The sequence below is a fragment of the Vombatus ursinus genome, unplaced genomic scaffold (assembly GCF_900497805.2).
Source record: "Vombatus ursinus unplaced genomic scaffold, bare-nosed wombat genome assembly UNPS02014807.1, whole genome shotgun sequence".
Classification (NCBI taxonomy): domain Eukaryota; kingdom Metazoa; phylum Chordata; class Mammalia; order Diprotodontia; family Vombatidae; genus Vombatus; species Vombatus ursinus.
Genome location: NW_020954585.1, coordinates 21851758 through 21858998, shown reverse-complemented (window position 1 = coordinate 21858998; position 7241 = coordinate 21851758). Strand labels below are relative to the sequence as shown.

The window sequence follows — 7241 nt, the reverse complement described above, 5'->3', positions numbered from 1 at the left end:
TAGATAGATAGATAGATAGATAGATAGATAGATAGATAGATAGATAGGTAGTGAGCATCTATCTGGCCTTCTATCGATGGAAGAGAGATTTTCTGGGAATTGGCTCTTAGATAACCTGAGTTTCTGAGTTTGGGAGGTGAGGAACCAGACCCCCAGGTGAGGGGAAAGAGAGAGAGAGAGAGAGAAGAGAAAGGAGGGAGAGAGAGAGAGAAGAGAGAGAGAGGAAGAAGGGAGAGAGAAAAGAGAGAGAGAGGAAGGAGAGAGAAAAAGGGAGAGTAGAGAGGAAGGAGGGAGAGAGAAAAAAGAGAGGAAGGAGAGAGGAGAGAGAGAAAGAGAGGAGGGAGAGAGAGAGGGAAGGAGAGAGAGAGAGGAAGTGGGGAGAGAGAGAGAAGAGAGAGAGAGGAAGGAGAGAGAGAGCAAGAGAGAGAGAATTTTATGATGGAGAAAGAAGAGGATTTTGGATATGGTTCCTGTACAGTGCCCTGGTTGGAAAGCAGAGCCATCGTATTCATTTTCAGTGAAATGAAATCAAGGCAGTCCCATAGCCAGTATTTGTGCTGTACATTTAGGAGGCGAAGAGATTCCTTGGAGAAAACTTAAACACAAGCTACAACTATGAACTTTATTTTGGAGATGATCCTGGAATTTACAACATGTGGAAGAAATGGGTAAGAGAAAGAAAGACCGCTCTTGAGGTTTGTCTGCCTCCAAGATCATATCCAGTTTCTGTGAACCCAGAGTTCCCGAGGTGACCTCGTTCACACATCATGTTGACTGTGTAAACATTGCTCAATAAACAAACATCTATTAATTACTTACCAAATATAAGACATTGTGCTAGGGGCTGAGTTGATTTCATAATCAGGCGCTGCCTCTGGGAAGCCTCCCCTGGACTGCTTGCCCCCTTTCCTCATGGGATCATAGATTCAGAGTTGGCTTGCATAGCATCCAACCCCTCACTTTACAAACAACGAAACTGAGACAAACAGAAGTTAAGTGACTTGCCCAAAGTCACACAGCTAGTAATGTCTGAGGCCAGAATTTGAACTCAGGTCTTCTTGATTCCGAGTCTACCCACTAGATTAGACCAAGCTGCTTCTCTAATAACCTTTCCCATTTCAGTGCAGTAGAACTTTTTAAAACCTTTCTAATATGCATGTGTATTATCTTGTATTTTATTTCTCTGTGAATGTGTCATTTCCCTGAATTGATTTGTAAGTGGCAAGTAGGTGACATAGTAGATAGAATTGGAGTCAGGAAGACCTGAATTTAATTCTGGTCTCAGACATTTACTGTGTGATCCTGGGCAAATCACTTAACCTCTTTTCCTCAGTTTCCTCAGCTGTAAAATGAGGATAACAACCTGCCTCCCAGGGTTGTTGTGGGGATCAGATTAGTTAATATTTGTAAAAGTGCTTAGCACAGTACCTGGCACATAGGCACTTGTATAATAAATGCTTACTTCCTTCCTTTTGCACACCTATCAACAGACCCTACACTTTTTCACTTCTAAACGTTCCTCACTCTGGAATGCTCTGGACCTGTTCCATATTTCCCTATTAAAAGTCCTCTCTGCCATTCAAGGCCTCTTTTTCCTATAAATCTCACCCCCAAAGCCTTGACCAAATGTGATCTCTCCCCCTTTGGCATCCCCAGAACACTTTGTGTCTCTGTGATGACACTCTCCCTATTCTGCCGCATAATAGAGGCATTTCTGAATATGTGTAAAATGAGGGATTGGTCATAGCAAACCAGTCCTTAGAAATGTGCCATCATTTCTTCCTGGGACCCGAACATGTGGAGGTTGGGGGAGCCTGCATCTGGAACCACATGATGGTGAATGATAGAAGAGCCCTGCCCCCTTCAGAGAATATGCAGGTATTCTGTGAATGTTTTGTTTTTAACTTCATAGTGACAGAAAGTCTCCAAAAGGTCATAAAAGCCACCCCCAGAGGTACAGTGAAGGGAGCCCATGGTAGAATCTGCCAGTAACAGCCTGAAGAGGAGCCTGTCCTGACGAATGATCTGCTTGATCCAACCCAGCAGTGGATTGACCAGGCAGCTGGAAAACCGTCTTTTACAAGCAGTTCTAACCTAGGGCTTCCTGGAGGGTTCAGGGAGGCTGGCTGATCCTTGGGAACCAGGCCCAGAAATTTCACAGGACCTTATCTCCTGGTGCCATTGCTCTGCTGAAGGGCTACTCTGGGACAGAAAACAACCAGACATTGTTGCCAAATTCCAGGAGCCTCTTCCCAGATTGAGCCTCATTTTCTCAGTTCCTTCTGAATAGGATAGGGATCACATCAACTCTTCATCCCTTACCACTTTAAGGCATGAACTACAGGCAATATGGTATAATGGCTAGAGTCCACGGAACACCTGAGTCAGAATCTTGTCTCAGACATTTATCATCCCCATTCTCACAATTATCTTCTATCTCTAATGGCTTGCTTCTCTGCTTCCAGCAAATGTGCCCATGTTTCCCCCCATCCTCATAAAATTCTCACTTGACCCATTCTTCCCTACTAGTTATCATTCCATGTCTCTCCTCCTTTGTGGCTAAACTCCATCTACAATACAAAAAGTCATCTACAACAGTTGCCTCCACTTCCTTTCCCCTCTACAGTCTGACTTCTGACCTCATTATTCAGCTGAAACTGCTCTCAATAATGATCTCTCTCTATTTTTTTTTCCTTTTTGAGGCAATCAAGATTAAGTGACTTGTCCAGGGTCACACAGTAAGTGTCTGAGGCCAGATCTAAACTCAGGACCTCCTGATTGCAGAGCCGGTGTTCTATCTACTGTGCCACTAAGCTGCCCTTACAATGATGTCTTAATTACAGAACCTAATGGCCTTTTCTCAGTCCTCATTCTTCTTAATCTTTTTGTAGCCTTTGACACTGTTAATCACCCTCTTCACCTTGATACTCTCATTTCTCTAAGTTTTTGTGAAATGATTCTGGTACTCCTCTTACTTCTCTGACCATTGCCTCTTGGAACCCTTTGCTGGATCTTCATCTAGGTCAGAGATTTCCAAACTTATTTGGCCTACCACCCCCTTTTCAAGAAAAAAAAATTACTCAGCACCACCCCCTCCCCCTGAAAATCTACTTTTCTTAACCCTTTAAACAGTTTTTTAAAATTTGCATCATTTAAAAATATATTTTTTTAAATGATACATCTTAAATTTAATAATTTATTGTAAAATTGTGGGTTTGTTCCTGCATTGAAATTTTGATGACACAATATTGCATCATGTAACTGTATAGTATCGTATTATAAACAAGTCATTACACACACATATTCCTGCTGATGCACACTGGATTTCCTGATAATATGCAACACCCTCACCTGCCAATACTTGCTTGTTAAGACCTGTCAGCAGACTTGACCCCTGATTGGTTATAACTTTGCATTGTGTGTTTATTTGGAAAATAATGTAATCACTATGACATTAATCCTGTTACATAACAAATGAAACATGTACAAATGTTTTTTCAAAATTTTCTTCTCTTCTTTCCTTATGTTTCCACCACCCCCTTAATTTTTACTCAATGCCCCCTAATTGCACCCCAGGCTACTGCCGCCCCCCTGCATAGTTCCAGCACCCCTGGTGGAGGGGTACAGGGCACTTTCCTTGCCCCTCTCCTATGTACTATTTTGTTTGGTGATCTCATCAGCTCCCATGGATTCCATTATGCTTTCTGTGTGGATGATTCTCATATCTACTTATCCAATCCTAACTTCTCTCCTCACCTCTAGACTCACATCTCTAAGTGCCTATTGGATAGCTCAAACTGGATATAACTTAAATATCTTAAACCCAACATGTCCAAGACTGAACTCATTCTCTCTCCTGCCCAAGCCCTCCCCTCTTCCCAATTTTCCCATTGTTGTTGCTGAGGGCATCTTCCCCATCACCCGTGTTCACAACTTAGGTTTCATCCTAACTCTTCACTCTTGCCTTCATATCCAATCAGTGATCAAATCCTATCAATTTTATCTTCATAATCTCTCATATATGCCCCTCCCCTTCTCTGCTCCTCCCCCAGCGAAGGTCCTTAAAACTTACTCACTCCCATATACCCTATGCTCCAGTGTCACTGGCCTCCTTGTTCTCACACAAGACACTCCATCTCCAACTTCATGTGTTTTTTACTGGTTTTTCCTCTTGCCTTGAATTTTCTCCCTCCTTATCTCCACCTCCTGGCTTCTCTACCTTCCTTCAAGTCCCAGCTAAAATCCCACCTGGGGGGGGGGGCATGGTGGGGAGCCAAGATGGTAGAGTAAAAGCAGTGACTTGCTTGAGCTCTCCCCCAAACCCCTCCAAAAAATGGCTCTAAACAAATTCTAAAGCAGCAAAACCCACAAAAAGACAGAGCGAAACAAATTTCCAGCCCAAGACAGCCTGGATGGTTGATCAGAAAGGTAGATCACGTCGGACAGGAAGAGGAGCGCAGTTCAGCATGGGTGTGCAGGCCGCAGCAACCCTGGAGCAGGCCTCAGAGGGCTGAATCGCAGGCAGCTGTGGCAGTTTCCAGACTTCTCAACCCATGAATGCCAAAGACAACTTGGAAAGTCAGTGGGAAAAGTCTGTGTCAGCAGAGAGAGAGAGAGGCTGGTGGTCTCAGCTCCAGTCTCCCAGCCCAGCGGGGGACAACGGCTGCCTCCTGAGCTTCCAGCCCACAGACTGAGAGGGAATCAAGTGACTGATCAGAGAGGGATTGCAGGGATCTCTCTGCTGGTACAGGATTCTCTTGCTTTGCCTGTGCTTGGATCTGGGTCACAGTTCTAGGTGGTGGTCCTGGGGCGAGGAGGAGCGCTGGCATGGTGGAGCTTGTAGTGGCTGTGGAGAGGAAACCCTCCTCACAGTTCCAAGACAGAAAAGAGTGCTCATAGACCAGAGCACAGGCCAGGAAAGGAGTAAACACCTCGCCCTTAATCTTACCACCTTGGAAGAACTGAAAATTTACAGGTCCCTAGAAGTATCTCTGAACACTGCTGCACAAAACCCCTGAAGCTTGGGACAGTACATTCTTCACACTGAAAACAGACTCCTACCTTAAACTCAAGTAATTGGCTAGGATCATGAGCAAGCAGCGCAAAAAGAGTCAGACTATATTATCTTACTTTGGTGACAAAGAAGATCAAAACATACAACCAGAAGAAGACAACGAAGCCAAAGCTCCTCCATCCAAAGCCTCCAAGAAAAATATGAATTGGTCCCAGGCCATGGAAGAGCTCAAAAAGGATTTTGAGAAGCAAGGAAGAGAAGTAGAGGAAAAATTGAGAGTGATGCTAAAGAAGACCCAAAAAAATACTGAAAAAAATAATACCTTAAAAAATAGCCTAACCCAAATGGCAAAAGAGGTCCAAAAAGCCAGTGAGGAGAAGAATGCCCTTAAAAGCAAACTTAGCCAAATGGAAAAGGAAGTCCAAAAGCTTACTGAACAAAATACTTCCTTAAAAATTAGAATGGAGAAATTGGAAGAGAGGGACAATTTGAGAAATCAAGGCACTGTAACACTAATCAAAAGGAATGAAAAAATAGAAGAGAATGTGAAATATCTCATTGGAAAAACAATTGACATGGAAAATAGATCCAGGAGAGAGAACTTAAAAATTGCTGGACTATCTGAAACCCATGATCAAAAAAAGAGCCTAGACATCATCTTTCAAGAAATTATCAAGGAAAACTGCCCTGATATTTTAGAACCAGAGGGCAAAATAGAAATTGAAAGAATCCACCAATCACCTCCTGAAAGAGATCCCCAAAGGAAAACTCCTAGGAATGTTGTAGCCGAATTCTAGAATTCCCAGGCCAAGGAGAAGATATTGCAAGCAGCCAGAAGGAAACAATTCAAGTATTGTGGAAACACAATCAGGATAACACAAGATTTAGCAGCTTCTACATTAAGGGTCTGGAGGGCATGGAGTATGATATTCCGGAGGGCAGAGGAATTAGGACTACAACCTAGAATCACCTACCCAGCAAAACTGAGTATAATCCTTCAGGGTAAAAAATGGTCATTCAATGAAATAGAGGACTTTCAAGCATTCCTGTGGAAAACACCAGAGCTGAATAGAAAATTTGACCTTCAAATATGAGACTCAAGTGAAACATGGAGGAGGTAAACAGGAAAGAGAAATCATAAGAGACTTATTAAGGTTGAACTGTTTACATTCCTGCAGGGTAAGATGATATTTGTAACTCATGAGTCCTTTGTCAGTATCAGGGTAGTGGGAGGGAAAAAATTATATGTTTGTGTAGATAGATAGATAGATAAAGGGCACAGGGTGAGTTGAGGATGAAGGGGTGATATCTGGAAAATAAAATTAAGGGGTGGGAGAAGTAGAATGAGGTAAAATATCTCACATGAAACAGACAAGAAAAGGCTTATACTGTGGAGGGGAAATGGGGGAAGGTGAGAGGGAATGAGTGAATCTTATTCTCATAGGATTTGGCTTAAGGAGGAAATAACATACACAATCCCCTTTGATATGAGTCCTTTCCCTCTGTGCCTGTATGTGTCTTGTTTGTACATAGTTGTTTGTATGTTATCTCCCCCATTAAAATGTGAGCTTCTTGAGGGCAGGGACGGTCTTCTGTCTTACTCTGTATCCCCAGTACTTAGTACAGTGCCTGGCACATAGTAGATGCTTGAGGCTGACAGACCTGAGCCAGTCACTTAACTTCATGAGGCCTCAGTTTCCTCATCTATAAAATGGGGTGATTGGATTCTATAACCTCTGAAGTCCCCGCCAACTCTAAATCTAGGATCTTATGAAAACTCTGGGGTAACACAAACCTGAAGTCTCAGTTTTGCTCCAAATGGTTGGTGAATCATGGTGAAAGCAGACTCTATACACAGATGTCATATCAAGAAGTTGGGCCAGGAAGCACCCCCATGCCATGTACAAAATATTATTTGGATATTGAGTTCAACCACTTTCCTCTTTAATCTTCTTGGCCAGGTCACTTAAACTCTCTGGATCTTAGCTTCATCTCTAAAATGAGATGGTTGAACTAGACAGCCCTTAGATCATTCAAGCTCTAAATCTGTGATCCTAGAATCCCCAGGATCTCCCTTTGGCCTCCCACAGTGTCCCAAATTCCACCATTGGGGAGTTAATCGAAGCATTCATACAGAGCCTGGCTGATGCTTTGCAGGGGTTTGGTCGAGGTTGGGAAGATGGCTCAAATGATTCCTCTGATCTCTTAAAAAAAAAAATCTAAGACT

General features: G+C 43.0%; 1 protein-coding gene across 1 annotated transcript in view; it reads left to right on the top strand.

Moving 5' to 3' along the window:
• LOC114051913 (tubulin polyglutamylase complex subunit 2-like) overlaps nt 1-7241 on the top strand; it is a 49825-nt gene that overhangs the window by 41217 nt on the left and 1367 nt on the right. The window lies entirely within an intron of this gene.